This window comes from Arachis stenosperma, chromosome 5, assembly GCF_014773155.1.
Source record: "Arachis stenosperma cultivar V10309 chromosome 5, arast.V10309.gnm1.PFL2, whole genome shotgun sequence".
NCBI lineage: Eukaryota > Viridiplantae > Streptophyta > Magnoliopsida > Fabales > Fabaceae > Arachis > Arachis stenosperma.
Window position 1 is genome coordinate 123,666,129 of NC_080381.1, and position 7,235 is coordinate 123,673,363.

Consider the following 7,235-nt stretch of genomic DNA (forward strand, 5'->3'; position numbering starts at 1 on the left):
CATCTATCACAGCTCCTGCTGTGGCTAGGAAAGGTCTTCCAAGGATGATGCAATCATCCTCTTCCTTCCTAGTGTCTAAGATTATGAAATCAGCAGGGATGTAAAGGCCTTCAACCTTTACCAACACGTCCTCTACTATTCCATAAGCTTGTCTCAATGACTTGTCTGCCAATTGTAATGAGAACAAGGCAGGTTGTACCTCAATGATCCCCAGCTTCTCCATTACAAAGAGTGGCATAAGATCTATCCCTGACCCCAGATCACACAGAGCTTTTTCAAAGATCATGGTGCCTATGGTACAAGGTATTAAGAACTTGCCAGGATCTTGTTTCTTTTGAGGTAGAATTTTCTGAATCCAAGTATCCAGTTCATTAATGAGCAAGGGAGGTTCACTTTCCCAAGTCTCATTACCAAATAACTTGGCATTCAGCTTCATGATAGCTCCTAAATATTGAGCAACTTGCTCTCCAGTCACATCTTCATCCTCTTCAGAGGAAGAATAGTCTTCAGAGCTCATGAATGGCAGAAGGAAATTTAATGGAATCTCTATGGTCTCTATATGACCCTCAGATTCCTTTGGATCCTCAATAGGAAACTCCTTCTTGCTTGAGGGACGTCCCAGGAGGTCTTTCTCACTAGGATTTTCGTCCTCCTCCTCCCTTGTGCATTCGGCCATATTGACTATGTCAATGACTTTGCACTCTTCTTTTGGATTCTCTTCTGTATTGCTTGGGAGAATGCTGGGAGGAGTTTCAATGACTTTCTTACTCAGCTGGCCCACTTGTGCCTCCAGATTTCTAATGGAGGATCTTGTTTCACTCATGAAACTGAAAGTGGCCTTTGACAGATCAGAGACTACATTGGCTAAATTAGAAGTGTTTTGTTCAGAATTCTCTGTCTGTTGCTGAGAAGATGATGGATATGGCCTGCTATTGTTCAGCCTGTTGCGTCCACCATTGTTAAAGCCTTGTTGAGGCTTTTGTTGATCCTTCCATGAGAAATTTGGATGATTTCTCCATGATGGGTTATAGGTGTTTCCATAAGGTTCACCCATGTAATTAACCTCTGCCATGGCAGGGTTCTCAGGATCATAAGCTTCTTCAGAAGCTGCCTCTTTAGTACTGTTGGATGCATGTTGCCATCCATTCAGATTTTGAGAGATCATGTTGACCTGTTGAGTCAACACTTTGTTCTGAGCCAATATGGCATTCAGAGTATCAATTTCAAGAACTCCTTTCTTCTGAGGTATCCCATTGTTCACGGAATTCCTCTCAGAAGTGTACATGAATTGGTTATTTGCAACCATGTCAATGAGTTCTTGAGCCTCTTCAGGCGTTTTCTTCAGGTGAATAGATCCACCTGCAGAATGGTCCAATGACATTTTTGAAAATTCAGAGAGACCATAATAGAATATATCTAATATGGTCCATTCTGAAAACATGTCAGATGGACATCTTTTGGTCAGATGCTTGTATCTTTCCCAAGCTTCATAGAGGGATTCACCATCTTTTTGTTTGAAGGTTTGAACATCCACTCTCAGCTTGCTCAGCTTTTGAGGAGGAAAGAATTTATCCAAGAAGGCAGTGACCAGCTTATCCCATGAGTCCAGGCTATCCTTGGGTTGTGAATCCAACCATATTCTAGCTCTGTCTCTTACAGCAAAAGGGAAAAGCATGAGTCTGTAGACTTCAGGATCAACTCCATTCGTCTTTACAGTCTCATAGATTTGCAAGAACTTAGTTAAAAACTGATAAGGATCTTCATATGGAAGTCCATAAAACTTGCAGTTTTGTTGCATTAAGGCCACTAGCTGAGGTTTCAGCTCAAAGTTGTTGGCTCCAATGGCAGGAATGGAGATGCTTCTTCCATCAAACTTGGACGTTGGCTTTGTGAAATCACCAAGCATTCTCCTTGCATTATTATTATTTTCGGCTGCCATCTCCTTCTCTTGTTCGAAAATTTCTGAAAGGTTGTTTCTGGATTGTTGTAATTTAGCTTCTCTTAATTTTCTCTTCAAAGTCCTTTCAGGTTCTGGATCAATTTCAACAAGAGTGCCTTCATCCCTGTTCCTGCTCATATGAAAGAGGAGAAAACAAGAAAAGAAAGAGGAATCCTCTATGTCACAGTATAGAGATTCCTTTATGTTAGTAGAAAAAGAAGGGAGTAGAAGAATGAAGAAGAATTCGGATTTTTAGATGAAGAGAGGTGAAGAGAAGTGTTAGTAAACAAATAATTAAATAGAAGAAGAAAAGAGAAAGAGAATTTCGAAAATAATTTTAAAAAGGGGTTAGTGATTTTTGAAAATTAGAGATAAATTGTACTTAAAATTAAAATTTAAAACAATTAATTAATTAAAAAGAATTTTTGAAAAAGGGGTGAGATATTTTCGAAAATTAGAGAGGGAAAAGTAGTTAGGTGGTTTTGAAAAAGATAAGAAACAAACAAAAAGTTAGTTAGTTGATTGAAAAAGATTTGAACTCAAATTTGAAAAGATAAGAAGATAAGAAGTTTAGATAAGATATTTTGAAATCAAATTTTGAAAAAGATAAAATTTTTTTTTGAAAAAGATAAGATAAGAAATAAAAAGATTTAATTTTTTTTTAAAAATTTGAAATCACTTACTTCACTAACAAGAAACTACAAGATAAGATTCTAGAACTTAAAGATTGAACCTTTCTTAACAAGAAAGTAACAAACTTCAAATTTTTGAACCAATCACATTTAATTGTTAGCTAATTTTCGAAAATTAGATATAAAAGATAAGAAAAATATTTTTGAAAAATAATTTTTAAAATTTTCGAAAATAATAAAAAATGAAAAAGATATGATTTTTGAAAAAGATTTTGAAAAGATAAGATTTTTAAAATTGAAATTTTGACTTGACTTGTAAGAAACAACTAATTTTGAAAATTTTTGACTAAGTCAACCCAAAATTTCGAAAATTTGGAGGGAAATAAGGAAAAGATATTTTTTATTTTTGAATTTTTAATTATGAGAGAGAAAAACAACAAAAATACTCAATGCATGAAATTTTTAGATCAAAACAATGAATGTATGCAAGAATGCTATGAATGTCAAGATGAACACCAAGAACACTTTGAAGATAATGATGAACATCAAGAACATAATTTTGAAAAATTTTTGATGCAAAGAAAACATGTAAGACACCAAACTTAGAAATTTTTAATGCTTGGAAAATATGAATGCAAAGATGCACATGAAAAACAAGAAAAGACACAAAACAAGAAAACATCAAGATCAAACAAGAAGACTTATCAAGAACAACTTGAAGATCATGAAGAACACTATGAATGCATGGAATTTTCGAAAAAAATGCAAGAAAAATTTTAAAGCATGCAATAGACACCAAACTTAAAAATTGACTCAAGACTCAAACAAGAAACACAAAATATTTTTGATTTTTATGATTTTCTAATTTTTTTTTTGTATTTTTATTAATTAATTTTTTTTTTCCAAAATAATGTTAGGAAAAAATGAAAAATAAAAGAAAAATTTTTGAAAAAGATTTTGAAAAGAAAATTACCTAATCTGAGCAACAAGATGAACCGTCAGTTGTCCATACTCGAACAATCCCAGGCAACGGTGCCAAAAACTTGGTGGACGAAATTGTGATCTATTGTCTTTGTACTTGTATGAAATCATTATTATGGCATCGGTTGAATTCACACCTCCGTTCAACTAACCAGCAAGTGTACTGGGTCGTCCAAGTAATAAACCTTACGTGAGTAAGGGTCGATCCCACAGAGATTGTTGGTAAGCAAGCTATGGTCACCTTGTAAATCTCAGTTAGGCAGATTAATTTTGTTTATGGTTTCAAAAATTAATAATAAAATAGAAATAATAAAAGGGATAGAATACTTATGTAAATCAATAGTGGGAATTTCAGATAGGCGAATGGAGATACTGTATGGCTCGAGAACGCCTGCTTTCCTACTGCTTCAACTCAATCCTTCTTACTCCTTTCCATGGCAAGCTGTGTATAGGGGTTCACCGTTCGACGATGGCTACTTTGTATCCTCGCTGGAAAATGGTCCACTGCGCTGTCACTCGCATGGCTAATCGTCTGGAGGCATCACACTGGCCGAAGGCTACATCCCATCCTCGCAGTGAAAACTACGCTCACGCGCTCTGTCACAGCACGGCTAATCACTGGTTGGTTCCCGCTCCTGCTGGAATAGAATCCCTTGATTCTTTTGCGTCTGTCACTAACGCCCAACACTTGCGAGTCTGAAGCACGTCACAGTCATTCATTACCGGAATCCTACTCGGAATACCACAGACAAGGTTAGACTTTCCGGATTCTCAGGATCCTACTCGGAATACCACAGACAAGGTTAGACTTTTCGGATCCTCATGAATGCCGCCATCTATCTAGCTTATACCACGAAGATTCTGTTGGGGAATCTAAGAGATACACATTCAAGCTCGGTTGCATGTAGAACGGAGGTGGTTGTCAATCACGCGCGTTCATAGGTGAGAATGATGATGAGCGTCACATAATCATCACATTCATCATGTTCTTGGGTGCGAATGAATATCTTGGAATAAGAACAAGTTGAATTGAATGGAAGAAAATAGAATTGCATTAATACTTGAGGTACAGCAGAGCTCCACACCCTTAATCTATGGTGTGCAGAAACTCCACCGTTGAAAATACATAAGTAAAAGGTTCAGGCATGGCCGAATGGCCAGCCCCCTGAGTGATCAAGAGACCGAATAATCAAGGCTAAACAGTAAAGAGATTAAACTATCAAAAGATGTCTAATACAATAGTTAAATGTTCTATTTATAATGAACTAGCTCCTAGGGTTTACATGAGTAAGTAATTGATGCATAAATCCACTTCCGGGGCCCATTTGGTGTATGCTTGGGCTGAGCTTGATCAATCCACGAGCTGAGGCTTCTCTTGGAGTTGAACTCCGAGTTATGACGTGTTTTGGGCGTTCAACTCCGGATCATGACGTTTTTCTGGCGTTTAACTCCAGACAGCAGCATGTACTTGGCGTTCAACGCCAAGTTACGTCGTCAATTTCCGAATGAAGTATGGACTATTATATATTGCTGGAAAGCTCTGGATGTCTACTTTCCAACGCCGTTGAGAGCGCGCCATTTGGAGTTCTGCAGCTCCAGAAAATCCATTTTGAGTGCAGGGAGGGCAGATTCCAACAGCATCAGCAGTCCTTTTGTCAGCCTTTTTCAGAGTTTTGCTCAAGTCCCTCAATTTCAGCCAGAAATTACCTGAAATCACAGAAAAACACACAAACTCATAGTAAAGTCCAGAAATGTGAATTTAACATAAAAACTAATGAAAACATCCCTAAAAGTAGCTTGAACTTACTAAAAACTACCTAAAAACAATGCCAAAAAGCGTATAAATTATCCGCTCATCACCCTTCCCCCAGGGATCGGGACAAGTCAAATTCCTCATAGTAGGGGTAGACTATTTCACAAAGTGGATCGAGGTAGAGCCCCTAGCCAACGCCACTACTCAGAGAAGTCGAAAATTCCTATATAGGAACATTGTCACAAGGTTCGGGGCCCACACTCCATCACCACAGACAATGGCACTCAATTCACAGATGCAGGCTTCAGAAAATTAGTAGCCGACCTTAACATAAAGCACCAGTTCACCTCCGTCAAACATCCGCAAGCCAATGGACAGGCCAAAGCTGCCAACAAAGTCATATTGGCTGGGTTAAAACGGAAATTACAAGACGTAAAGGGAGCTTGGGCAGAAGAGCTTCCACAAGTCCTATGGGCATATTGAACGACGCCACATTCCACCACAAAGGAATCCCCCTTTCGGTTAGCATACGGAATGGAAGCAATGATCCCAGTAGAAATTGAGGAAGGGTCGCCTAGAGTGGTTCATTACAATGAGGGAGCCAACTCCCAACTTCAAAAGGAAGAGCTCGACCTACTTCCTGAAATCCAAGAAAGAGCCCGGATCAGGGAAGAAGCACTAAAACGTCGAATGGCTTCCAGATATAATCAAAGGGTAGTACCAAGAGGTAAAAAACAGATTCACTGCATGATCTGATTAATCTGAAGCATTCATCATCTGATTATAAGCAACAAGATCGGCACAAAGTGAAAAACAGATTCACTGCATGATCGCGATAAAGACAATTGTCCGATAGAGGTAAAAACGTGATTCACCTAAAGGACGATCAAACAAAGATAGAAATCACCTTCTACAAATCGGCAAAGATGAACACAAAAATAATGCAAGAAGTTATCAAAAGTGATCCGAAAAAAGAACTTGACGAGGTCTTTTGGATTGCTAAATAATAACTTAAAGACTGGCCGACGTTAAGAAGTCGGACCAAGTCAACCCAAGTTATAAGTAAACCCTGGAAAGAGGTCTGGTCAACCCTATTAAAGAGGATTACTTTAACTTAGAAGGGCCCGACATAACGAAGTTGGCCCAAAACGAAAAGTTATAAAAGTAGTCCCTGAAAGAGACCTGACAAAGGTCCAAGAAAAAGGACTACAAAAATAACTTAAAAAGAGGACGACGTAAAGAAGTCGACCTCTTACAAACAAGTTATAGAAGTAATCCCTGAAAGAGACCTGACAAAGGTCCAAGAAAGAGGATTACAAAAATAACTTAAGAAAAGAGGACGACATAAAGAAGTCGACCTCTTACAAAGAAGTTATAGAAGTAATCCCTGAAAGAGACCTGACAAAGGTCCAAGAAAGAGGATTACAAAAATAACTTAGAAGAGATTGACATGACGAAGTCGACCTCCTACAAAACATAAAAGTTATAGAAGTAATCCCTGAAAGAGACCTGACAAAGGTCTAAGAAAAAGGATTACAAAAATAACTTAGAAGGGCCCGACATGATGAAGTCGGACCAAAACATAAAGTTATAAAAGTAATCCATAAAAGAGACCCACCAAGGTCCAACTAAAAATGGATTACTAGAAATAACTTAGAAGCAACCGACATGAAGAAATCGGCCCGAAGATGATTAAAGCTACAGAGTTATAAAAAGTAAATCCATAAAAAAGATCCGGTGAGGTCTAATTAAAATAGGATTACTAAAAATAACTTAGAAAGAGATCGACATGACGAAGTCGGTCCGTGGTGCACAAAATTGTGATCACTACTTTTCACAACTCAAATAATCCCCGGTAATGAATCCAAAAACTTGGTGTTCAATACCATGGTATAAACACAACTTCGCACAACTAACCAGCAAGTGCACT

The 7,235-nt window shown here is 37.8% G+C and overlaps 1 non-coding gene across 1 annotated transcript; it reads left to right on the plus strand.

The window, feature by feature from the left end:
• Positions 1-1,439: 1,439 nt before the first annotated feature.
• LOC130984013 (small nucleolar RNA R71) lies at positions 1,440-1,543 on the plus strand. Its single transcript, XR_009087975.1, has one exon. It is a non-coding gene; the product is annotated as a small nucleolar RNA R71 (small nucleolar RNA).
• Positions 1,544-7,235: the final 5,692 nt, after the last annotated feature.